The sequence below is a fragment of the Atractosteus spatula genome, unplaced genomic scaffold (genome assembly GCF_055471065.1).
Source record: "Atractosteus spatula isolate fAtrSpa1 unplaced genomic scaffold, fAtrSpa1.hap1 Scaffold_62, whole genome shotgun sequence".
In the NCBI taxonomy this organism is placed as follows: Eukaryota; Metazoa; Chordata; class Actinopteri; order Semionotiformes; family Lepisosteidae; genus Atractosteus; species Atractosteus spatula.
In genome coordinates, this window is record NW_028296893.1 from 83,567 (window position 1) to 108,317 (window position 24,751).

At 54.7% G+C, this 24,751-nt stretch overlaps 19 non-coding genes across 19 annotated transcripts; 8 read left to right on the forward strand and 11 right to left on the reverse strand.

Annotated features, from left to right (window-relative positions):
- Positions 1 to 1,423: 1,423 nt before the first annotated feature.
- Positions 1,424 to 1,496, reverse strand: trnav-aac (transfer RNA valine (anticodon AAC)). The gene has a single exon. It is a non-coding gene; the product is annotated as a tRNA-Val (tRNA).
- Positions 1,497 to 1,605: 109 nt separating this feature from the next.
- On the reverse strand, positions 1,606 to 1,678 carry trnaf-gaa (transfer RNA phenylalanine (anticodon GAA)). Its single transcript has one exon. It is a non-coding gene; the product is annotated as a tRNA-Phe (tRNA).
- A 2,517-nt stretch (positions 1,679 to 4,195) lies between these two features.
- Positions 4,196 to 4,267, forward strand: trnah-gug (transfer RNA histidin (anticodon GUG)). Its single transcript has one exon. It is a non-coding gene; the product is annotated as a tRNA-His (tRNA).
- Positions 4,268 to 5,009: 742 nt separating this feature from the next.
- trnaf-gaa (transfer RNA phenylalanine (anticodon GAA)) lies at positions 5,010 to 5,082 on the reverse strand. The gene has a single exon. It is a non-coding gene; the product is annotated as a tRNA-Phe (tRNA).
- Positions 5,083 to 7,599: 2,517 nt separating this feature from the next.
- On the forward strand, positions 7,600 to 7,671 carry trnah-gug (transfer RNA histidin (anticodon GUG)). The gene has a single exon. It is a non-coding gene; the product is annotated as a tRNA-His (tRNA).
- Positions 7,672 to 8,231: 560 nt separating this feature from the next.
- On the reverse strand, positions 8,232 to 8,304 carry trnav-aac (transfer RNA valine (anticodon AAC)). Its single transcript has one exon. It is a non-coding gene; the product is annotated as a tRNA-Val (tRNA).
- A 109-nt stretch (positions 8,305 to 8,413) lies between these two features.
- On the reverse strand, positions 8,414 to 8,486 carry trnaf-gaa (transfer RNA phenylalanine (anticodon GAA)). Its single transcript has one exon. It is a non-coding gene; the product is annotated as a tRNA-Phe (tRNA).
- Positions 8,487 to 9,512: 1,026 nt separating this feature from the next.
- Positions 9,513 to 9,584, forward strand: trnad-guc (transfer RNA aspartic acid (anticodon GUC)). Its single transcript has one exon. It is a non-coding gene; the product is annotated as a tRNA-Asp (tRNA).
- Positions 9,585 to 11,003: 1,419 nt separating this feature from the next.
- trnah-gug (transfer RNA histidin (anticodon GUG)) lies at positions 11,004 to 11,075 on the forward strand. Its single transcript has one exon. It is a non-coding gene; the product is annotated as a tRNA-His (tRNA).
- Positions 11,076 to 11,817: 742 nt separating this feature from the next.
- trnaf-gaa (transfer RNA phenylalanine (anticodon GAA)) lies at positions 11,818 to 11,890 on the reverse strand. The gene has a single exon. It is a non-coding gene; the product is annotated as a tRNA-Phe (tRNA).
- Positions 11,891 to 15,039: 3,149 nt separating this feature from the next.
- trnav-aac (transfer RNA valine (anticodon AAC)) lies at positions 15,040 to 15,112 on the reverse strand. The gene has a single exon. It is a non-coding gene; the product is annotated as a tRNA-Val (tRNA).
- A 1,208-nt stretch (positions 15,113 to 16,320) lies between these two features.
- Positions 16,321 to 16,392, forward strand: trnad-guc (transfer RNA aspartic acid (anticodon GUC)). The gene has a single exon. It is a non-coding gene; the product is annotated as a tRNA-Asp (tRNA).
- Positions 16,393 to 17,012: 620 nt separating this feature from the next.
- trnag-ccc (transfer RNA glycine (anticodon CCC)) lies at positions 17,013 to 17,085 on the reverse strand. The gene has a single exon. It is a non-coding gene; the product is annotated as a tRNA-Gly (tRNA).
- Positions 17,086 to 17,811: 726 nt separating this feature from the next.
- Positions 17,812 to 17,883, forward strand: trnah-gug (transfer RNA histidin (anticodon GUG)). The gene has a single exon. It is a non-coding gene; the product is annotated as a tRNA-His (tRNA).
- Positions 17,884 to 18,625: 742 nt separating this feature from the next.
- On the reverse strand, positions 18,626 to 18,698 carry trnaf-gaa (transfer RNA phenylalanine (anticodon GAA)). Its single transcript has one exon. It is a non-coding gene; the product is annotated as a tRNA-Phe (tRNA).
- Positions 18,699 to 21,846: 3,148 nt separating this feature from the next.
- Positions 21,847 to 21,919, reverse strand: trnav-aac (transfer RNA valine (anticodon AAC)). Its single transcript has one exon. It is a non-coding gene; the product is annotated as a tRNA-Val (tRNA).
- Positions 21,920 to 23,127: 1,208 nt separating this feature from the next.
- Positions 23,128 to 23,199, forward strand: trnad-guc (transfer RNA aspartic acid (anticodon GUC)). The gene has a single exon. It is a non-coding gene; the product is annotated as a tRNA-Asp (tRNA).
- Positions 23,200 to 24,345: 1,146 nt separating this feature from the next.
- Positions 24,346 to 24,417, reverse strand: trnae-uuc (transfer RNA glutamic acid (anticodon UUC)). The gene has a single exon. It is a non-coding gene; the product is annotated as a tRNA-Glu (tRNA).
- Positions 24,418 to 24,618: 201 nt separating this feature from the next.
- On the forward strand, positions 24,619 to 24,690 carry trnah-gug (transfer RNA histidin (anticodon GUG)). The gene has a single exon. It is a non-coding gene; the product is annotated as a tRNA-His (tRNA).
- The last annotated feature ends 61 nt before the right edge of the window (positions 24,691 to 24,751 follow it).

The window sequence follows — 24,751 nt, forward strand, 5'->3', positions numbered from 1 at the left end:
CCCAGTTTCGAACCAGGGACTTTTCGCGTGTGAGGCAAACGTGATAACCACTACACTACGGAAACGGTAGCAAACCCTTCCCAGCGGCCCAGTGCTGAGCTTCGCCAATGCGATTCAGCTGCTTCCAGTGCCTTTATTGGAGTGCGCTGATGGACCGTGCTCTCTCTCCAGAGACCAGCACGCCTGTCATGGACGGAGCAGGAAAAGCGGCGCCACATTCTACAGCCCTCTCCACGCAATCGACGAAATCGGGCTACTGAAGTGGAGAAAATCGCCTCTCCAGAAAGTGCAAATATCATCTTGGAGAGTATAAATCCTATTGCCGAAGGTCAGCCCTGTCTACCAGAGTAACCCTCCCACCTCCTGCAGCGATGATCAGCTCGTCTCACACGCGAGAAGTCTTCGGTTGGAAACAAGCGCCCCCTCTTCTCGCGCGTTTTGCACGTTCGAGTGGTTTTAATGCGGCTCCTTCGTACACGGTGCTGATCTTTTGGAAAGCAGGAGGCAAAACTGACACGTTCCCATACCAGGAGTCAAACCCGGGCCGCCTGGGTGAAAACCAGGAATCCTAACCGCTAGACCATATGGGAGCACACAACCCCGCTGTTCCGGGCATCATGCAAGCAAACTACATAAATATGAGAAAACACGCAAGAGAGTTGTCACTCAGAGTGTCGAAGGGTCGATGTATACTGGGGCTCAGTTGAAATGCAACGTCAGGACTTTTCCGAATTAGGTCACACGAAGAGAGCACAGCCTTTTCCGCCCTACCATGTGTGTATCGGTAACTCGCCGTGATCGTATAGTGGTCAGTACTTTGCGTTGTGGCCGCAACAACCCCCGTTCAAATCCGGGTCACGGCAGAATAGGGGCGTCTGCTTTTACTACTTGCGCGAATGAAGGCAAAAAAAAGCCAATCGATGTGAACGAACGGCGCTTTACAGAGGAGTACTGCCTGACTGGATCGTTGATGAATGACAGAGGCCACTCCGACCTCTTCTCGGTTTTCTTCAACGACTTACTAAGGATCTTCTTCACATTCGCCCATGCAGGGGAAGCCAGTTACACCAAAGCAAACGCAGGAAAGTGCATTTCAAGCAGAGACCAGGAGGGACTTGTTTACACCGAGAGTGGTCGGAGAATGGAACAATGCGCCCAGCCCTGTTGCTGGAGCCGATTCTTGATGAGATCTTGGGCTCACTGGATGCTAATCTTTCTGTTGTTCTTGCAGGTCCTGCGCTGCTTTTGAGCCGACAGAGCTCGTCCTGGTCTGTCGGCACAGCCCAATTGCAAATGATCAGCTCTGCGTACAGAAGGAACGTGCGTTTGGTACAAGAGTGCATGAAGGCACCGGAAATACATTGGGAACAAATGACCGGTCGCTCAAGACCTCTGTGAAGTACAGGAGCGTGCAACAAGAGGCTGTTTCCGCCCGGTCTCGAACCGGGGACCTTTCGCGTGTTAGGCGAACGTGATAGCCGCTACACTACGGAAACCTGCAGGGACCGCTGCTGGTGTCTCGCTTGCGTTTCGGGCTGAGAAAGGGAAGCGTCACTTTAGGCAGGGGGCGCTGGAGAGAGGAACAAAGGGCGCGATGAAACAAAATGCCGAAACCCGGGATCGAACCAGGGACCTTTAGATCTTCAGTCTAACGCTCTCCCAACTGAGCTATTTCGGCAGTGCACAGAGCCAACAGCCACCTGCTCCAGCCTTCCTGTATTGCGGCATGAGCGCACCAAGAGGAGCTGGAGAGTGTTGCAGGAACGTCACTCAGAAGGAAAGCCACCCAGCTGCGCCCTCTGAGCTCTGTCCAGAGCATCTTCCTCGCATGGACTCCTGCCTGCGACGGGCAGGAAACAATTAGCAAGAACAGAACAGCACCCCATGGGTGTCTCATGACCACACCTTAGGTTGTGACACGTGCAGGTGTGAGGGGTTGCCGGGCTACTCTGGAGCAGAGCTTGGGCGGAGGGGGGGCGGGAAAGCAGACAAAGAGGTGACACCTCAAGGTCTGCACGATCACAGCTCTCCGCCGCCCCAGGCTTCCGCTCGATAAGCTACTGGACACACCCGCCCCTCCTCACACAGACCGTGGAAAAGCCCCCGAGTGGGAGGGCTCTCTCTTCCTCCCAGGAGCTCTTGGACACGACGCACAGACAGAGCGCGGGGAGCCGCCGCCTGCAAACATGGCTCCAGGCAGGACTCCACTCCGCAGGAGCCGCAGAGCAGAGGAGATGGGGGCAGCTTAGTTCCTGTGCAGAGACCTGAGCTGTTGTTGCTGCGGACGCTGTCTTTTCTGTTCTCGGGGTAGGAGTGAATGTTGAGTTGCCCTTAGAAATGAAGCAGAGCACTTCAACGGCACGGGTGTGTGTGTGTGCGTGCGCCCTGGTGATTCTGGGAGACAGATCGAACCTGGGCTAAAAGAGAGGGGGCTTAGCCCTCTTCCATTTGCTAGTTCAGAGTTGTACAACCCATTTGTATCTGCTAGGCGGCGCAGTCGTCGTGCACAAAGAACGCTTTGAAAAGCGTCAAAAGCAAGTCATTCCGAGTTGGTCGTTTGTGTTTTCCGTTCAGACGCGAAATGCTGAAATGATCTCTCGGCTCCTCGGTTGTCATTTCTGCTCCGTAAAGGAATCACAGCACGCGTCGCCTTCCAGCACGCTGGGTCGGGACACGATGCCGGGGATCGAAGGATGTGACGTCTTCCTCGTTAGTATAGTGGCAAGTATCACCGCCTGTCACGCGGGAGACCGGGGTTCGATTCCCCGACGGGGAGTAGAAAGCTCTTCTTTTACCTCCTTAGAGAAAGGACTGCCTTTCACTTCTCTGTTTTCTTTCACAGCGTCGTGCACCTTTTCATTGCTCTCGCTTTCAGAGCCTCCGCACGGCACACGACTCGACATCAGAAAGCACATTGAAGTGAAAGCAGGAAGCGCTGCGACATGCACTGTGCAGATCCCGCCACACTAAGAGGTGAGTGGGTCTGTTCGATGCACAAAGAACGCTTTGATAAGCGTCAAAGGCAAGTCATTCCGAGTTGGTCGTTTGTGTTTTCTGTTCAGACGCGAAATGCTGAAATGATCTCTCGGCTCCTCGGTTGTCATTTCTGCTCCGTAAAGAAATCACAGCACGCGTCGGCTTCCAGCACGGTGGGTCGGGACACGATGCCGGGGGTCGGAGAGAGCGATGTCTTCCTCGTTAGTATAGTGGTGATTATCCCCACCTGTCACGCGGGAGACTGGGGTACATCAGGACGCGCATTGGAGTGAAAGCAGGATGCGCTGCGACATGCACTGTGCAGATCCCGCCACACTAAGAGGTGAGTGGGTCTGTGCGATCACAGCGCTAGGCGAATCCCCAATCCCCTTTTGTGCGTGGCGACAAAAGAAGCCGGTCTGTTTCCGCCCAGTTTCGAACCAGGGACTTTTCGCGTGTGAGGCAAACGTGATAACCACTACACTACGGAAACGGTAGCAAACCCTTCCCAGCGGCCCAGTGCTGAGCTTCGCCAATGCGATTCAGCTGCTTCCAGTGCCTTTATTGGAGTGCGCTGATGGACCGTGCTCTCTCTCCAGAGACCAGCACGCCTGTCATGGACGGAGCAGGAAAAGCGGCGCCACATTCTACAGCCCTCTCCACGCAATCGACGAAATCGGGCTACTGAAGTGGAGAAAATCGCCTCTCCAGAAAGTGCAAATATCATCTTGGAGAGTATAAATCCTATTGCCGAAGGTCAGCCCTGTCTACCAGAGTAACCCTCCCACCTCCTGCAGCGATGATCAGCTCGTCTCACACGCGAGAAGTCTTCGGTTGGAAACAAGCGCCCCCTCTTCTCGCGCGTTTTGCACGTTCGAGTGGTTTTAATGCGGCTCCTTCGTACACGGTGCTGATCTTTTGGAAAGCAGGAGGCAAAACTGACACGTTCACATACCGGGAGTCAAACCCGGGCCGCCTGGGTGAAAACCAGGAATCCTAACCACTAGACCATATGGGAGCACACAACCCCGCTGTTCCGGGCATCATGCAAGCAAACTACATAAATATGAGAAAACACGCAAGAGAGTTGTCACTCAGAGTGTCGAAGGGTCGATGTATACTGGGGCTCAGTTGAAATGCAACGTCAGGACTTTTCCGAATTAGGTCACACGAAGAGAGCACAGCCTTTTCCACCCTACCATGTGTGTATCGGTAACTCGCCGTGATCGTATAGTGGTCAGTACTTTGCGTTGTGGCCGCAACAACCCCGGTTCGAATCCGGGTCACGGCAGAATAGGGGCGTCTGCTTTTACTACTTGCGCGAATGAAGGCAAAAAAAAGCCAATCGATGTGAACGAACGGCGCTTTACAGAGGAGTACTGCCTGACTGGATCGTTGATGAACGACAGAGGCCACTCCGACCTCTTCTCGGTTTTCTTCAACGACTTACTAAGGATCTTCTTCACATTCGCCCATGCAGGGGAAGCCAGTTTCACCAAAGCAAACGCAGGAAAGTGCATTTCAAGCAGAGACCAGGAGGGACTTGTTTACACCGAGAGTGGTCGGAGAATGGAACAATGCGCCCAGCCCTGTTGCTGGAGCCGATTCTTGATGAGATCTTGGGCTCACTGGATGCTAATCTTTCTGTTGTTCTTGCAGGTCCTGCGCTGCTTTTGAGCCGACAGAGCTCGTCCTGGTCTGTCGGCACAGCCCAATTGCAAATGATCGGCTCCGCGTACAGAAGGAACGTGCGTTTGGTACAAGAGTGCATGAAGGCACCGGAAATACATTGGGAACAAATGACCGGTCGCTCAAGACCTCTGTGAAGTACAGGAGCGTGCAACAAGAGGCTGTTTCCGCCCGGTCTCGGACCGGGGACCTTTCGCGTGTTAGGCGAACGTGATAGCCGCTACACTACGGAAACCTGCAGGGACCGCTGCTGGTGTCTCGCTTGCGTTTCGGGCTGAGAATGGGAAGCGTCACTTTAGGCAGGGGGCGCTGGAAAGAGGAACAAAGGGCGCGATGAAACAAAATGCCGAAACCCGGGATCGAACCAGGGACCTTTAGATCTTCAGTCTAACGCTCTCCCAACTGAGCTATTTCGGCAGGGCACAGAGCCCACAGCCACCTGCTCCAGCCTTCCTGTATTGCGGCATGAGCGCACCAAGAGGAGCTGGAGAGTGTTGCAGGAACGTCACTCAGAAGGAAAGCCACCCAGCTGCGCCCTCTGAGCTCTGTCCAGAGCATCTTCCTCGCATGGACTCCTGCCTGCGACGGGCAGGAAACAATTAGCAATAACAGAACAGCACCCCATGGGTGTCTCATGACCACACCTTAGGTTGTGACACGTGCAGGTGTGAGGGGTTGCCGGGCTACTCTGGAGCAGAGCTTCGGCGGAGGGGGGGCGGGAAAGCAGACAAAGAGGTGACACCTCAAGGTCTGCACGATCACAGCTCTCCGCCGCCCCAGGCTTCCGCTCGATAAGCTACTGGACACACCCGCCCCTCCTCACACAGACCGTGGAAAAGCCCCCGAGTGGGAGGGCTCTCTCTTCCTCCCAGGAGCTCTTGGACACGACGCACAGACAGAGCGCAGGGAGCCGCCGCCTGCAAACATGGCTCCAGGCAGGACTCCACTCCGCAGGAGCCGCAGAGCAGAGGAGATGGGGGCAGCTTAGTTCCTGTGCAGAGACCTGAGCTGTTGTTGCTGCGGACGCTGTCTTTTCTGTTCTCGGGGTAGGAGTGAATGTTGAGTTGCCCTTAGAAATGAAGCAGAGCACTTCAACGGCACGGGTGTGTGTGTGTGCGTGCGCCCTGGTGATTCTGGGAGACAGATCGAACCTGGGCTAAAAGAGAGGGGGCTTAGCCCTCTTCCATTTGCTAGTTCAGAGTTGTACAACCCATTTGTATCTGCTAGGCGGCGCAGTCGTCGTGCACAAAGAACGCTTTGAAAAGCGTCAAAAGCAAGTCATTCCGAGTTGGTCGTTTGTGTTTTCCGTTCAGACGCGAAATGCTGAAATGATCTCTCGGCTCCTCGGTTGTCATTTCTGCTCCGTAAAGGAATCACAGCACGCGTCGCCTTCCAGCACGCTGGGTCGGGACACGATGCCGGGGATCGAAGGGTGTGATGTCTTCCTCGTTAGTATAGTGGCAAGTATCCCCGCCTGTCACGCGGGAGACCGGGGTTCGATTCCCCGATGGGGAGTAGAAAGCTTTTCTTTTACCTCCTTAGAGAAAGGACTGCCTTTCACTTCTCTGTTTTCTTTCACAGCGTCGTGCACCTTTTCATTGCTCTCGCTTTCAGAGCCTCCGCACGGCACACGACTCGACATCAGAAAACACATTGAAGTGAAAGCAGAAAGCGCTGCGACATGCACTGTGCAGATCCCGCCACACTAAGAGGTGAGTGGGTCTGTTCGATGCACAAAGAATGCTTTGATAAGCGTCAAAGGCAAGTCATTCCGAGTTGGTCGTTTGTGTTTTCTGTTCAGACGCGAAATGCTGAAATGATCTCTCGGCTCCTCGGTTGTCATTTCTGCTCCGTAAAGAAATCACAGCACGCGTCGGCTTCCAGCACGGTGGGTCGGGACACGATGCCGGGGGTCGGAGAGAGCGATGTCTTCCTCGTTAGTATAGTGGTGATTATCCCCACCTGTCACGCGGGAGACTGGGGTACATCAGGACGCGCATTGGAGTGAAAGCAGGATGCGCTGCGACATGCACTGTGCAGATCCCGCCACACTAAGAGGTGAGTGGGTCTGTGCGATCACAGCGCTAGGCGAATCCCCAATCCCCTTTTGTGCGTGGGGACAAAAGAAGCCGGTCTGTTTCCGTCCAGTTTCGAACCAGGGACTTTTCGCGTGGGAGGCAAACGTGATAACCACTACACTACGGAAACGGTAGCAAACCCTTCCCAGCGGCCCAGTGCTGAGCTTCGCCAATGCGATTCAGCTGCTTCCAGTGCCTTTATTGGAGTGCGCTGATGGACCGTGCTCTCTCTCCAGAGACCAGCACGCCTGTCATGGACGGAGCAGGAAAAGCGGCGCCACATTCTACAGCCCTCTCCACGCAATCGACGAAATCGGGCTACTGAAGTGGAGAAAATCGCCTCTCCAGAAAGTGCAAATATCATCTTGGAGAGTATAAATCCTATTGCCGAAGGTCAGCCCTGTCTACCAGAGTAACCCTCCCACCTCCTGCAGCGATGATCAGCTCGTCTCACACGCGAGAAGTCTTCGGTTGGAAACAAGCGCCCCCTCTTCTCGCGCGTTTTGCACGTTCGAGTGGTTTTAATGCGGCTCCTTCGTACACGGTGCTGATCTTTTGGAAAGCAGGAGGCAAAACTGACACGTTCCCATGCCGGGAGTCAAACCCGGGCCGCCTGGGTGAAAACCAGGAATCCTAACCGCTAGACCATATGGGAGCACACACCCCCGCTGTTCCGGGCATCATGCAAGCAAACTACATAAATATGAGAAAACACGCAAGAGAGTTGTCACTCAGAGTGTCGAAGGGTCGATGTATACTGGGGCTCAGTTGAAACGCAACGTCAGGACTTTTCCGAATTAGGTCACACGAAGAGAGCACAGCCTTTTCCGCCCTACCATGTGTGTATCGGTAACTCGCCGTGATCGTATAGTGGTCAGTACTTTGCGTTGTGGCCGCAACAACCCCGGTTCGAATCCGGGTCACGGCAGAATAGGGGCGTCTGCTTTTACTACTTGCGCGAATGAAGGCAAAAAAAAGCCAATGGATGTGAACGAACGGCGCTTTACAGAGGAGTACTGCCTGACTGGATCGTTGATGAACGACAGAGGCCACTCCGACCTCTTCTCGGTTTTCTTCAACGACTTACTAAGGATCTTCTTCACATTCGCCCATGCAGGGGAAGCCAGTTACACCAAAGCAAACGCAGGAAAGTGCATTTCAAGCAGAGACCAGGAGGGACTTGTTTACACCGAGAGTGGTCGGAGAATGGAACAATGCGCCCAGCCCTGTTGCTGGAGCCGATTCTTGATGAGATCTTGGGCTCACTGGATGCTAATCTTTCTGTTGTTCTTGCAGGTCCTGCGCTGCTTTTGAGCCGACAGAGCTCGTCCTGGTCTGTCGGCACAGCCCAATTGCAAATGATCAGCTCTGCGTACAGAAGGAACGTGCGTTTGGTACAAGAGTGCATGAAGGCACCGGAAATACATTGGGAACAAATGACCGGTCGCTCAAGACCTCTGTGAAGTACAGGAGCGTGCAACAAGAGGCTGTTTCCGCCCGGTCTCGAACCGGGGACCTTTCGCGTGTTAGGCGAACGTGATAGCCGCTACACTACGGAAACCTGCAGGGACCGCTGCTGGTGTCTCGCTTGCGTTTCGGGCTGAGAAAGGGAAGCGTCACTTTAGGCAGGGGGCGCTGGAGAGAGGAACAAAGGGCGCGATGAAACAAAATGCCGAAACCCGGGATCGAACCAGGGACCTTTAGATCTTCAGTCTAACGCTCTCCCAACTGAGCTATTTCGGCAGTGCACAGAGCCAACAGCCACCTGCTCCAGCCTTCCTGTATTGCGGCATGAGCGCACCAAGAGGAGCTGGAGAGTGTTGCAGGAACGTCACTCAGAAGGAAAGCCACCCAGCTGCGCCCTCTGAGCTCTGTCCAGAGCATCTTCCTCGCATGGACTCCTGCCTGCGACGGGCAGGAAACAATTAGCAAGAACAGAACAGCACCCCATGGGTGTCTCATGACCACACCTTAGGTTGTGACACGTGCAGGTGTGAGGGGTTGCCGGGCTACTCTGGAGCAGAGCTTGGGCGGAGGGGGGGCGGGAAAGCAGACAAAGAGGTGACACCTCAAGGTCTGCACGATCACAGCTCTCCGCCGCCCCAGGCTTCCGCTCGATAAGCTACTGGACACACCCGCCCCTCCTCACACAGACCGTGGAAAAGCCCCCGAGTGGGAGGGCTCTCTCTTCCTCCCAGGAGCTCTTGGACACGACGCACAGACAGAGCGCGGGGAGCCGCCGCCTGCAAACATGGCTCCAGGCAGGACTCCACTCCGCAGGAGCCGCAGAGCAGAGGAGATGGGGGCAGCTTAGTTCCTGTGCAGAGACCTGAGCTGTTGTTGCTGCGGACGCTGTCTTTTCTGTTCTCGGGGTAGGAGTGAATGTTGAGTTGCCCTTAGAAATGAAGCAGAGCACTTCAACGGCACGGGTGTGTGTGTGTGCGTGCGCCCTGGTGATTCTGGGAGACAGATCGAACCTGGGCTAAAAGAGAGGGGGCTTAGCCCTCTTCCATTTGCTAGTTCAGAGTTGTACAACCCATTTGTATCTGCTAGGCGGCGCAGTCGTCGTGCACAAAGAACGCTTTGAAAAGCGTCAAAAGCAAGTCATTCCGAGTTGGTCGTTTGTGTTTTCCGTTCAGACGCGAAATGCTGAAATGATCTCTCGGCTCCTCGGTTGTCATTTCTGCTCCGTAAAGGAATCACAGCACGCGTCGCCTTCCAGCACGCTGGGTCGGGACACGATGCCGGGGATCGAAGGATGTGACGTCTTCCTCGTTAGTATAGTGGCAAGTATCCCCGCCTGTCACGCGGGAGACCGGGGTTCGATTCCCCGACGGGGAGTAGAAAGCTCTTCTTTTACCTCCTTAGAGAAAGGACTGCCTTTCACTTCTCTGTTTTCTTTCACAGCGTCGTGCACCTTTTCATTGCTCTCGCTTTCAGAGCCTCCGCACGGCACACGACTCGACATCAGAAAGCACATTGAAGTGAAAGCAGGAAGCGCTGCGACATGCACTGTGCAGATCCCGCCACACTAAGAGGTGAGTGGGTCTGTTCGATGCACAAAGAACGCTTTGATAAGCGTCAAAGGCAAGTCATTCCGAGTTGGTCGTTTGTGTTTTCTGTTCAGACGCGAAATGCTGAAATGATCTCTCGGCTCCTCGGTTGTCATTTCTGCTCCGTAAAGAAATCACAGCACGCGTCGGCTTCCAGCACGGTGGGTCGGGACACGATGCCGGGGGTCGGAGAGAGCGATGTCTTCCTCGTTAGTATAGTGGTGATTATCCCCACCTGTCACGCGGGAGACTGGGGTACATCAGGACGCGCATTGGAGTGAAAGCAGGATGCGCTGCGACATGCACTGTGCAGATCCCGCCACACTAAGAGGTGAGTGGGTCTGTGCGATCACAGCGCTAGGCGAATCCCCAATCCCCTTTTGTGCGTGGCGACAAAAGAAGCCGGTCTGTTTCCGCCCAGTTTCGAACCAGGGACTTTTCGCGTGTGAGGCAAACGTGATAACCACTACACTACGGAAACGGTAGCAAACCCTTCCCAGCGGCCCAGTGCTGAGCTTCGCCAATGCGATTCAGCTGCTTCCAGTGCCTTTATTGGAGTGCGCTGATGGACCGTGCTCTCTCTCCAGAGACCAGCACGCCTGTCATGGACGGAGCAGGAAAAGCGGCGCCACATTCTACAGCCCTCTCCACGCAATCGACGAAATCGGGCTACTGAAGTGGAGAAAATCGCCTCTCCAGAAAGTGCAAATATCATCTTGGAGAGTATAAATCCTATTGCCGAAGGTCAGCCCTGTCTACCAGAGTAACCCTCCCACCTCCTGCAGCGATGATCAGCTCGTCTCACACGCGAGAAGTCTTCGGTTGGAAACAAGCGCCCCCTCTTCTCGCGCGTTTTGCACGTTCGAGTGGTTTTAATGCGGCTCCTTCGTACACGGTGCTGATCTTTTGGAAAGCAGGAGGCAAAACTGACACGTTCACATACCGGGAGTCAAACCCGGGCCGCCTGGGTGAAAACCAGGAATCCTAACCACTAGACCATATGGGAGCACACAACCCCGCTGTTCCGGGCATCATGCAAGCAAACTACATAAATATGAGAAAACACGCAAGAGAGTTGTCACTCAGAGTGTCGAAGGGTCGATGTATACTGGGGCTCAGTTGAAATGCAACGTCAGGACTTTTCCGAATTAGGTCACACGAAGAGAGCACAGCCTTTTCCACCCTACCATGTGTGTATCGGTAACTCGCCGTGATCGTATAGTGGTCAGTACTTTGCGTTGTGGCCGCAACAACCCCGGTTCGAATCCGGGTCACGGCAGAATAGGGGCGTCTGCTTTTACTACTTGCGCGAATGAAGGCAAAAAAAAGCCAATCGATGTGAACGAACGGCGCTTTACAGAGGAGTACTGCCTGACTGGATCGTTGATGAACGACAGAGGCCACTCCGACCTCTTCTCGGTTTTCTTCAACGACTTACTAAGGATCTTCTTCACATTCGCCCATGCAGGGGAAGCCAGTTTCACCAAAGCAAACGCAGGAAAGTGCATTTCAAGCAGAGACCAGGAGGGACTTGTTTACACCGAGAGTGGTCGGAGAATGGAACAATGCGCCCAGCCCTGTTGCTGGAGCCGATTCTTGATGAGATCTTGGGCTCACTGGATGCTAATCTTTCTGTTGTTCTTGCAGGTCCTGCGCTGCTTTTGAGCCGACAGAGCTCGTCCTGGTCTGTCGGCACAGCCCAATTGCAAATGATCGGCTCCGCGTACAGAAGGAACGTGCGTTTGGTACAAGAGTGCATGAAGGCACCGGAAATACATTGGGAACAAATGACCGGTCGCTCAAGACCTCTGTGAAGTACAGGAGCGTGCAACAAGAGGCTGTTTCCGCCCGGTCTCGGACCGGGGACCTTTCGCGTGTTAGGCGAACGTGATAGCCGCTACACTACGGAAACCTGCAGGGACCGCTGCTGGTGTCTCGCTTGCGTTTCGGGCTGAGAATGGGAAGCGTCACTTTAGGCAGGGGGCGCTGGAAAGAGGAACAAAGGGCGCGATGAAACAAAATGCCGAAACCCGGGATCGAACCAGGGACCTTTAGATCTTCAGTCTAACGCTCTCCCAACTGAGCTATTTCGGCAGGGCACAGAGCCCACAGCCACCTGCTCCAGCCTTCCTGTATTGCGGCATGAGCGCACCAAGAGGAGCTGGAGAGTGTTGCAGGAACGTCACTCAGAAGGAAAGCCACCCAGCTGCGCCCTCTGAGCTCTGTCCAGAGCATCTTCCTCGCATGGACTCCTGCCTGCGACGGGCAGGAAACAATTAGCAATAACAGAACAGCACCCCATGGGTGTCTCATGACCACACCTTAGGTTGTGACACGTGCAGGTGTGAGGGGTTGCCGGGCTACTCTGGAGCAGAGCTTCGGCGGAGGGGGGGCGGGAAAGCAGACAAAGAGGTGACACCTCAAGGTCTGCACGATCACAGCTCTCCGCCGCCCCAGGCTTCCGCTCGATAAGCTACTGGACACACCCGCCCCTCCTCACACAGACCGTGGAAAAGCCCCCGAGTGGGAGGGCTCTCTCTTCCTCCCAGGAGCTCTTGGACACGACGCACAGACAGAGCGCAGGGAGCCGCCGCCTGCAAACATGGCTCCAGGCAGGACTCCACTCCGCAGGAGCCGCAGAGCAGAGGAGATGGGGGCAGCTTAGTTCCTGTGCAGAGACCTGAGCTGTTGTTGCTGCGGACGCTGTCTTTTCTGTTCTCGGGGTAGGAGTGAATGTTGAGTTGCCCTTAGAAATGAAGCAGAGCACTTCAACGGCACGGGTGTGTGTGTGTGCGTGCGCCCTGGTGATTCTGGGAGACAGATCGAACCTGGGCTAAAAGAGAGGGGGCTTAGCCCTCTTCCATTTGCTAGTTCAGAGTTGTACAACCCATTTGTATCTGCTAGGCGGCGCAGTCGTCGTGCACAAAGAACGCTTTGAAAAGCGTCAAAAGCAAGTCATTCCGAGTTGGTCGTTTGTGTTTTCCGTTCAGACGCGAAATGCTGAAATGATCTCTCGGCTCCTCGGTTGTCATTTCTGCTCCGTAAAGGAATCACAGCACGCGTCGCCTTCCAGCACGCTGGGTCGGGACACGATGCCGGGGATCGAAGGGTGTGATGTCTTCCTCGTTAGTATAGTGGCAAGTATCCCCGCCTGTCACGCGGGAGACCGGGGTTCGATTCCCCGATGGGGAGTAGAAAGCTTTTCTTTTACCTCCTTAGAGAAAGGACTGCCTTTCACTTCTCTGTTTTCTTTCACAGCGTCGTGCACCTTTTCATTGCTCTCGCTTTCAGAGCCTCCGCACGGCACACGACTCGACATCAGAAAACACATTGAAGTGAAAGCAGAAAGCGCTGCGACATGCACTGTGCAGATCCCGCCACACTAAGAGGTGAGTGGGTCTGTTCGATGCACAAAGAATGCTTTGATAAGCGTCAAAGGCAAGTCATTCCGAGTTGGTCGTTTGTGTTTTCTGTTCAGACGCGAAATGCTGAAATGATCTCTCGGCTCCTCGGTTGTCATTTCTGCTCCGTAAAGAAATCACAGCACGCGTCGGCTTCCAGCACGGTGGGTCGGGACACGATGCCGGGGGTCGGAGAGAGCGATGTCTTCCTCGTTAGTATAGTGGTGATTATCCCCACCTGTCACGCGGGAGACTGGGGTACATCAGGACGCGCATTGGAGTGAAAGCAGGATGCGCTGCGACATGCACTGTGCAGATCCCGCCACACTAAGAGGTGAGTGGGTCTGTGCGATCACAGCGCTAGGCGAATCCCCAATCCCCTTTTGTGCGTGGGGACAAAAGAAGCCGGTCTGTTTCCGTCCAGTTTCGAACCAGGGACTTTTCGCGTGGGAGGCAAACGTGATAACCACTACACTACGGAAACGGTAGCAAACCCTTCCCAGCGGCCCAGTGCTGAGCTTCGCCAATGCGATTCAGCTGCTTCCAGTGCCTTTATTGGAGTGCGCTGATGGACCGTGCTCTCTCTCCAGAGACCAGCACGCCTGTCATGGACGGAGCAGGAAAAGCGGCGCCACATTCTACAGCCCTCTCCACGCAATCGACGAAATCGGGCTACTGAAGTGGAGAAAATCGCCTCTCCAGAAAGTGCAAATATCATCTTGGAGAGTATAAATCCTATTGCCGAAGGTCAGCCCTGTCTACCAGAGTAACCCTCCCACCTCCTGCAGCGATGATCAGCTCGTCTCACACGCGAGAAGTCTTCGGTTGGAAACAAGCGCCCCCTCTTCTCGCGCGTTTTGCACGTTCGAGTGGTTTTAATGCGGCTCCTTCGTACACGGTGCTGATCTTTTGGAAAGCAGGAGGCAAAACTGACACGTTCCCATGCCGGGAGTCAAACCCGGGCCGCCTGGGTGAAAACCAGGAATCCTAACCGCTAGACCATATGGGAGCACACACCCCCGCTGTTCCGGGCATCATGCAAGCAAACTACATAAATATGAGAAAACACGCAAGAGAGTTGTCACTCAGAGTGTCGAAGGGTCGATGTATACTGGGGCTCAGTTGAAACGCAACGTCAGGACTTTTCCGAATTAGGTCACACGAAGAGAGCACAGCCTTTTCCGCCCTACCATGTGTGTATCGGTAACTCGCCGTGATCGTATAGTGGTCAGTACTTTGCGTTGTGGCCGCAGCAACCCCGGTTCGAATCCGGGTCACGGCAGAATAGGGGCGTCTGCTTTTACTACTTGCGCGAATGAAGGCAAAAAAAAGCCAATGGATGTGAACGAACGGCGCTTTACAGAGGAGTACTGCCTGACTGGATCGTTGATGAACGACAGAGGCCACTCCGACCTCTTCTCGGTTTTCTTCAACGACTTACTAAGGATCTTCTTCACATTCGCCCATGCAGGGGAAGCCAGTTACACCAAAGCAAACGCAGGAAAGTGCATTTCAAGCAGAGACCAGGAGGGACTTGTTTACACCGAGAGTGGTCGGAGAATGGAACAATGCGCCCAGCCCTGTTGCTGGAGCCGATTCTTGATGAGATCTTGGGCTCACTGGATGCTAATCTTTCTGTTGTTCTTGCAGGTCCTGCGCTGCTTTTGAGCCGACAGAGCTCGTCCTGGTCTGTCGGCACAGCCCAATTGCAAATGATCGGCTCCGCGTACAGAAGGAACGTGCGTTTGGTACAAGAGTGCATGAAGGCACCGGAAATACATTGGGAACAAATGACCGGTCGCTCAAGACCTCTGTGAAGTACAGGAGCGTGCAACAAGAGGCTGTTTCCGCCCGGTCTCGAACCGGGGACCTTTCGCGTGTTAGGCGAACGTGATAGCCGCTACACTACGGAAACCTGCAGGGACCGCTGCTGGTGTCTCGCTTGCGTTTCGGGCTGAGAAAGGGAAGCGTCACTTTAGGCAGGGGGCGCTGGAGAGAGGAACAAAGGGCGCGATGAAACAAAATGCCGAAACCCGAGATCGAACCAGGGACCTTTAGATCTTCAGTCTAACGCTCTCCCAACTGAGCTATTTCGGCAGTGCACAGAGCCCACAGCCACCTGCTCCAGCCTTCCTGTATTGCGGCATGAGCGCACCAAGAGGAGCTGGAGAGTGTTGCAGGAACGTCACTCAGAAGGAAAGCCACCCAGCTGCGCCCTCTGAGCTCTGTCCAGAGCATCTTCCTCGCATGGACTCCTGCCTGCGACGGGCAGGAAACAATTAGCAAGAACAGAACAGCACCCCATGGGTGTCTCATGACCACACCTTAGGTTGTGACACGTGCAGGTGTGAGGGGTTGCCGGGCTACTCTGGAGCAGAGCTTGGGCGGAGGGGGGGCGGGAAAGCAGACAAAGAGGTGACACCTCAAGGTCTGCACGATCACAGCTCTCCGCCGCCCCAGGCTTCCGCTCGATAAGCTACTGGACACACCCGCCCCTCCTCACACAGACCGTGGAAAAGCCCCCGAGTGGGAGGGCTCTCTCTTCCTCCCAGGAGCTCTTGGACACGACGCACAGACAGAGCGCGGGGAGCCGCCGCCTGCAAACATGGCTCCAGGCAGGACTCCACTCCGCAGGAGCCGCAGAGCAGAGGAGATGGGGGCAGCTTAGTTCCTGTGCAGAGACCTGAGCTGTTGTTGCTGCGGACGCTGTCTTTTCTATTCTCGGGGTAGGAGTGAATGTTGAGTTGCCCTTAGAAATGAAGCAGAGCACTTCAACGGCACGGGTGTGTGTGTGTGCGTGCGCCCTGGTGATTCTGGGAGACAGATCGAACCTGGGCTAAAAGAGAGGGGGCTTAGCCCTCTTCCATTTGCTAGTTCAGAGTTGTACAACCCATTTGTATCTGCTAGGCGGCGCAGTCGTCGTGCACAAAGAACGCTTTGAAAAGCGTCAAAAGCAAGTCATTCCGAGTTGGTCGTTTGTGTTTTCCGTTCAGACGCGAAATGCTGAAATGATCTCTCGGCTCCTCGGTTGTCATTTCTGCTCCGTAAAGGAATCACAGCACGCGTCGCCTTCCAGCACGCTGGGTCGGGACACGATGCCGGGGATCGAAGGATGTGACGTCTTCCTCGTTAGTATAGTGGCAAGTATCCCCGCCTGTCACGCGGGAGACCGGGGTTCGATTCCCCGACGGGGAGTAGAAAGCTCTTCTTTTACCTCCTTAGAGAAAGGACTGCCTTTCACTTCTCTGTTTTCTTTCACAGCGTCGTGCACCTTTTCATTGCTCTCGCTTTCAGAGCCTCCGCACGGCACACGACTCGACATCAGAAAGCACATTGAAGTGAAAGCAGGAAGCGCTGCGACATGCACTGTGCAGATCCCGCCACACTAAGAGGTGAGTGGGTCTGTTCGATGCACAAAGAACGCTTTGATAAGCGTCAAAGGCAAGTCATTCCGAGTTGGTCGTTTGTGTTTTCTGTTCAGACGCGAAATGCTGAAATGATCTCTCGGCTCCTCGGTTGTCATTTCTGCTCCGTAAAGAAATCACAGCACGCGTCGGCTTCCAGCACGGTGGGTCGGGACACGATGCCGGGGGTCGGAGAGAGCGATGTCTTCCTCGTTAGTATAGTGGTGATTATCCCCACCTGTCACGCGGGAGACTGGGGTACATCAGGACGCGCATTGGAGTGAAAGCAGGATGCGCTGCGACATGCACTGTGCAGATCCCGCCACACTAAGAGGTGAGTGGGTCTGTGCGATCACAGCGCTAGGCGAATCCCCAATCCCCTTTTGTGCGTGGCGACAAAGGAAGCCGGTCTGTTTCCGCCCAGTTTCGAACCAGGGACTTTTCGCGTGGGAGGCAAACGTGATAACCACTACACTACGGAAACGGTAGCAAACCCTTCCCAGCGGCCCAGTGCTGAGCTTCGCCAATGCGATTCAGCTGCTTCCAGTGCCTTTATTGGAGTGCGCTGATGGACCGTGCTCTCTCTCCAGAGACCAGCACGCCTGTCATGGACGGAGCAGGAAAAGCGGCGCCACATTCTACAGCCCTCTCCACGCAATCGACGAAATCGGGCTACTGAAGTGGAGAAAATCGCCTCTCCAGAAAGTGCAAATATCATCTTGGAGAGTATAAATCCTATTGCCGAAGGTCAGCCCTGTCTACCAGAGTAACCCTCCCACCTCCTGCAGCGATGATCAGCTCGTCTCACACGCGAGAAGTCTTCGGTTGGAAACAAGCGCCCCCTCTTCTCGCGCGTTTTGCACGTTCGAGTGGTTTTAATGCGGCTCCTTCGTACACGGTGCTGATCTTTTGGAAAGCAGGAGGCAAAACTGACACGTTCACATACCGGGAGTCAAACCCGGGCCGCCTGGGTGAAAACCAGGAATCCTAACCACTAGACCATATGGGAGCACACAACCCCGCTGTTCCGGGCATCATGCAAGCAAACTACATAAATATGAGAAAACACGCAAGAGAGTTGTCACTCAGAGTGTCGAAGGGTCGATGTATACTGGGGCTCAGTTGAAATGCAACGTCAGGACTTTTCCGAATTAGGTCACACGAAGAGAGCACAGCCTTTTCCACCCTACCATGTGTGTATCGGTAACTCGCCGTGATCGTATAGTGGTCAGTACTTTGCGTTGTGGCCGCAACAACCCCGGTTCGAATCCGGGTCACGGCAGAATAGGGGCGTCTGCTTTTACTACTTGCGCGAATGAAGGCAAAAAAAAGCCAATCGATGTGAACGAACGGCGCTTTACAGAGGAGTACTGCCTGACTGGATCGTTGATGAACGACAGAGGCCACTCCGACCTCTTCTCGGTTTTCTTCAACGACTTACTAAGGATCTTCTTCACATTCGCCCATGCAGGGGAAGCCAGTTTCACCAAAGCAAACGCAGGAAAGTGCATTTCAAGCAGAGACCAGGAGGGACTTGTTTACACCGAGAGTGGTCGGAGAATGGAACAATGCGCCCAGCCCTGTTGCTGGAGCCGATTCTTGATGAGATCTTGGGCTCACTGGATGCTAATCTTTCTGTTGTTCTTGCAGGTCCTGCGCTGCTTTTGAGCCGACAGAGCTCGTCCTGGTCTGTCGGCACAGCCCAATTGCAAATGATCGGCTCCGCGTACAGAAGGAACGTGCGTTTGGTACAAGAGTGCATGAAGGCACCGGAAATACATTGGGAACAAATGACCGGTCGCTCAAGACCTCTGTGAAGTACAGGAGCGTGCAACAAGAGGCTGTTTCCGCCCGGTCTCGGACCGGGGACCTTTCGCGTGTTAGGCGAACGTGATAGCCGCTACACTACGGAAACCTGCAGGGACCGCTGCTGGTGTCTCGCTTGCGTTTCGGGCTGAGAATGGGAAGCGTCACTTTAGGCAGGGGGCGCTGGAAAGAGGAACAAAGGGCGCGATGAAACAAAATGCCGAAACCCGGGATCGAACCAGGGACCTTTAGATCTTCAGTCTAACGCTCTCCCAACTGAGCTATTTCGGCAGGGCACAGAGCCCACAGCCACCTGCTCCAGCCTTCCTGTATTGCGGCATGAGCGCACCAAGAGGAGCTGGAGAGTGTTGCAGGAACGTCACTCAGAAGGAAAGCCACCCAGCTGCGCCCTCTGAGCTCTGTCCAGAGCATCTTCCTCGCATGGACTCCTGCCTGCGACGGGCAGGAAACAATTAGCAATAACAGAACAGCACCCCATGGGTGTCTCATGACCACACCTTAGGTTGTGACACGTGCAGGTGTGAGGGGTTGCCGGGCTACTCTGGAGCAGAGCTTCGGCGGAGGGGGGGCGGGAAAGCAGACAAAGAGGTGACACCTCAAGGTCTGCACGATCACAGCTCTCCGCCGCCCCAGGCTTCCGCTCGATAAGCTACTGGACACACCCGCCCCTCCTCACACAGACCGTGGAAAAGCCCCCGAGTGGGAGGGCTCTCTCTTCCTCCCAGGAGCTCTTGGACACGACGCACAGACAGAGCGCAGGGAGCCGCCGCCTGCAAACATGGCTCCAGGCAGGACTCCACTCCGCAGGAGCCGCAGAGCAGAGGAGATGGGGGCAGCTTAGTTCCTGTGCAGAGACCTGAGCTGTTGTTGCTGCGGACGCTGTCTTTTCTGTTCTCGGGGTAGGAGTGAATGTTGAGTTGCCCTTAGAAATGAAGCAGAGCACTTCAACGGCACGGGTGTGTGTGTGTGCGTGCGCCCTGGTGATTCTGGGAGACAGATCGAACCTGGGCTAAAAGAGAGGGGGCTTAGCCCTCTTCCATTTGCTAGTTCAGAGTTGTACAACCCATTTGTATCTGCTAGGCGGCGCAGTCGTCGTGCACAAAGAACGCTTTGAAAAGCGTCAAAAGCAAGTCATTCCGAGTTGGTCGTTTGTGTTTTCCGTTCAGACGCGAAATGCTGAAATGATCTCTCGGCTCCTCGGTTGTCATTTCTGCTCCGTAAAGGAATCACAGCACGCGTCGCCTTCCAGCACGCTGGGTCGGGACACGATGCCGGGGATCGAAGGGTGTGATGTCTTCCTCGTTAGTATAGTGGCAAGTATCCCCGCCTGTCACGCGGGAGACCGGGGTTCGATTCCCCGATGGGGAGTAGAAAGCTTTTCTTTTACCTCCTTAGAGAAAGGACTGCCTTTCACTTCTCTGTTTTCTTTCACAGCGTCGTGCACCTTTTCATTGCTCTCGCTTTCAGAGCCTCCGCACGGCACACGACTCGACATCAGAAAACACATTGAAGTGAAAGCAGAAAGCGCTGCGACATGCACTGTGCAGATCCCGCCACACTAAGAGGTGAGTGGGTCTGTTCGATGCACAAAGAATGCTTTGATAAGCGTCAAAGGCAAGTCATTCCGAGTTGGTCGTTTGTGTTTTCTGTTCAGACGCGAAATGCTGAAATGATCTCTCGGCTCCTCGGTTGTCATTTCTGCTCCGTAAAGAAATCACAGCACGCGTCGGCTTCCAGCACGGTGGGTCGGGACACGATGCCGGGGGTCGGAGAGAGCGATGTCTTCCTCGTTAGTATAGTGGTGATTATCCCCACCTGTCACGCGGGAGACTGGGGTACATCAGGACGCGCATTGGAGTGAAAGCAGGATGCGCTGCGACATGCACTGTGCAGATCCCGCCACACTAAGAGGTGAGTGGGTCTGTGCGATCACAGCGCTAGGCGAATCCCCAATCCCCTTTTGTGCGTGGGGACAAAAGAAGCCGGTCTGTTTCCGTCCAGTTTCGAACCAGGGACTTTTCGCGTGGGAGGCAAACGTGATAACCACTACACTACGGAAACGGTAGCAAACCCTTCCCAGCGGCCCAGTGCTGAGCTTCGCCAATGCGATTCAGCTGCTTCCAGTGCCTTTATTGGAGTGCGCTGATGGACCGTGCTCTCTCTCCAGAGACCAGCACGCCTGTCATGGACGGAGCAGGAAAAGCGGCGCCACATTCTACAGCCCTCTCCACGCAATCGACGAAATCGGGCTACTGAAGTGGAGAAAATCGCCTCTCCAGAAAGTGCAAATATCATCTTGGAGAGTATAAATCCTATTGCCGAAGGTCAGCCCTGTCTACCAGAGTAACCCTCCCACCTCCTGCAGCGATGATCAGCTCGTCTCACACGCGAGAAGTCTTCGGTTGGAAACAAGCGCCCCCTCTTCTCGCGCGTTTTGCACGTTCGAGTGGTTTTAATGCGGCTCCTTCGTACACGGTGCTGATCTTTTGGAAAGCAGGAGGCAAAACTGACACGTTCCCATGCCGGGAGTCAAACCCGGGCCGCCTGGGTGAAAACCAGGAATCCTAACCGCTAGACCATATGGGAGCACACACCCCCGCTGTTCCGGGCATCATGCAAGCAAACTACATAAATATGAGAAAACACGCAAGAGAGTTGTCACTCAGAGTGTCGAAGGGTCGATGTATACTGGGGCTCAGTTGAAACGCAACGTCAGGACTTTTCCGAATTAGGTCACACGAAGAGAGCACAGCCTTTTCCGCCCTACCATGTGTGTATCGGTAACTCGCCGTGATCGTATAGTGGTCAGTACTTTGCGTTGTGGCCGCAGCAACCCCGGTTCGAATCCGGGTCACGGCAGAATAGGGGCGTCTGCTTTTACTACTTGCGCGAATGAAGGCAAAAAAAAGCCAATGGATGTGAACGAACGGCGCTTTACAGAGGAGTACTGCCTGACTGGATCGTTGATGAACGACAGAGGCCACTCCGACCTCTTCTCGGTTTTCTTCAACGACTTACTAAGGATCTTCTTCACATTCGCCCATGCAGGGGAAGCCAGTTACACCAAAGCAAACGCAGGAAAGTGCATTTCAAGCAGAGACCAGGAGGGACTTGTTTACACCGAGAGTGGTCGGAGAATGGAACAATGCGCCCAGCCCTGTTGCTGGAGCCGATTCTTGATGAGATCTTGGGCTCACTGGATGCTAATCTTCAATTGTTCTTGCAGGTCCTGCGCTGCTTTTGAGCCGACAGAGCTCGTCCTGGTCTGTCGGCACAGCCCAATTGCAAATGATCGGCTCCGCGTACAGAAGGAACGTGCGTTTGGTACAAGAGTGCATGAAGGCACCGGAAATACATTGGGAACAAATGACCGGTCGCTCAAGACCTCTGTGAAGTACAGGAGCGTGCAACAAGAGGCTGTTTCCGCCCGGTCTCGAACCGGGGACCTTTCGCGTGTTAGGCGAACGTGATAGCCGCTACACTACGGAAACCTGCAGGGACCGCTGCTGGTGTCTCGCTTGCGTTTCGGGCTGAGAAAGGGAAGCGTCACTTTAGGCAGGGGGCGCTGGAGAGAGGAACAAAGGGCGCGATGAAACAAAATGCCGAAACCCGAGATCGAACCAGGGACCTTTAGATCTTCAGTCTAACGCTCTCCCAACTGAGCTATTTCGGCAGTGCACAGAGCCCACAGCCACCTGCTCCAGCCTTCCTGTATTGCGGCATGAGCGCACCAAGAGGAGCTGGAGAGTGTTGCAGGAACGTCACTCAGAAGGAAAGCCACCCAGCTGCGCCCTCTGAGCTCTGTCCAGAGCATCTTCCTCGCATGGACTCCTGCCTGCGACGGGCAGGAAACAATTAGCAAGAACAGAACAGCACCCCATGGGTGTCTCATGACCACACCTTAGGTTGTGACACGTGCAGGTGTGAGGGGTTGCCGGGCTACTCTGGAGCAGAGCTTGGGCGGAGGGGGGGCGGGAAAGCAGACAAAGAGGTGACACCTCAAGGTCTGCACGATCACAGCTCTCCGCCGCCCCAGGCTTCCGCTCGATAAGCTACTGGACACACCCGCCCCTCCTCACACAGACCGTGGAAAAGCCCCCGAGTGGGAGGGCTCTCTCTTCCTCCCAGGAGCTCTTGGACACGACGCACAGACAGAGCGCGGGGAGCCGCCGCCTGCAAACATGGCTCCAGGCAGGACTCCACTCCGCAGGAGCCGCAGAGCAGAGGAGATGGGGGCAGCTTAGTTCCTGTGCAGAGACCTGAGCTGTTGTTGCTGCGGACGCTGTCTTTTCTATTCTCGGGGTAGGAGTGAATGTTGAGTTGCCCTTAGAAATGAAGCAGAGCACTTCAACGGCACGGGTGTGTGTGTGTGCGTGCGCCCTGGTGATTCTGGGAGACAGATCGAACCTGGGCTAAAAGAGAGGGGGCTTAGCCCTCTTCCATTTGCTAGTTCAGAGTTGTACAACCCATTTGTATCTGCTAGGCGGCGCAGTCGTCGTGCACAAAGAACGCTTTGAAAAGCGTCAAAAGCAAGTCATTCCGAGTTGGTCGTTTGTGTTTTCCGTTCAGACGCGAAATGCTGAAATGATCTCTCGGCTCCTCGGTTGTCATTTCTGCTCCGTAAAGGAATCACAGCACGCGTCGCCTTCCAGCACGCTGGGTCGGGACACGATGCCGGGGATCGAAGGATGTGACGTCTTCCTCGTTAGTATAGTGGCAAGTATCCCCGCCTGTCACGCGGGAGACCGGGGTTCGATTCCCCGACGGGGAGTAGAAAGCTCTTCTTTTACCTCCTTAGAGAAAGGACTGCCTTTCACTTCTCTGTTTTCTTTCACAGCGTCGTGCACCTTTTCATTGCTCTCGCTTTCAGAGCCTCCGCACGGCACACGACTCGACATCAGAAAGCACATTGAAGTGAAAGCAGGAAGCGCTGCGACATGCGCTGTGCAGATCCAGCCACACTAAGAGGTGAGTGGGTCTGTTCGATGCACAAAGAACGCTTTGATAAGCGTCAAAGGCAAGTCATTCCGAGTTGGTCGTTTGTGTTTTCTGTTCAGACGCGAAATGCTGAAATGATCTCTCGGCTCCTCGGTTGTCATTTCTGCTCCGTAAAGAAATCACAGCACGCGTCGGCTTCCAGCACGGTGGGTCGGGACACGATGCCGGGGGTCGGAGAGAGCGATGTCTTCCTCGTTAGTATAGTGGTGATTATCCCCACCTGTCACGCGGGAGACTGGGGTACATCAGGACGCGCATTGGAGTGAAAGCAGGATGCGCTGCGACATGCACTGTGCAGATCCCGCCACACTTAGAGGTGAGTGGGTCTGTGCGATCACAGCGCTAGGCGAATCCCCAATCCCCTTTTGTGCGTGGCGACAAAAGAAGCCGGTCTGTTTCCGCCCAGTTTCGAACCAGGGACTTTTCGCGTGTGAGGCAAACGTGATAACCACTACACTACGGAAACGGTAGCAAACCCTTCCCAGCGGCCCAGTGCTGAGCTTCGCCAATGCGATTCAGCTGCTTCCAGTGCCTTTATTGGAGTGCGCTGATGGACCGTGCTCTCTCTCCAGAGACCAGCACGCCTGTCATGGACGGAGCAGGAAAAGCGGCGCCACATTCTACAGCCCTCTCCACGCAATCGACGAAATCGGGCTACTGAAGTGGAGAAAATCGCCTCTCCAGAAAGTGCAAATATCATCTTGGAGAGTATAAATCCTATTGCCGAAGGTCAGCCCTGTCTACCAGAGTAACCCTCCCACCTCCTGCAGCGATGATCAGCTCGTCTCTCACGCGAGAAGTCTTCGGTTGGAAACAAGCGCCCCCTCTTCTCGCGCGTTTTGCACGTTCGAGTGGTTTTAATGCGGCTCCTTCGTACACGGTGCTGATCTTTTGGAAAGCAGGAGGCAAAACTGACACGTTCCCATACCGGGAGTCAAACCCGGGCCGCCTGGGTGAAAACCAGGAATCCTAACCACTAGACCATATGGGAGCACACAACCCCGCTGTTCCGGGCATCATGCAAGCAAACTACATAAATATGAGAAAACACGCAAGAGAGTTGTCACTCAGAGTGTCGAAGGGTCGATGTATACTGGGGCTCAGTTGAAATGCAACGTCAGGACTTTTCCGAATTAGGTCACACGAAGAGAGCACAGCCTTTTCCGCCCTACCATGGGTGTATCGGTAACTCGCCGTGATCGTATAGTGGTCAGTACTTTGCGTTGTGGCCGCAACAACCCCGGTTCGAATCCGGGTCACGGCAGAATAGGGGCGTCTGCTTTTACTACTTGCGCGAATGAAGGCAAAAAAAAGCCAATCGATGT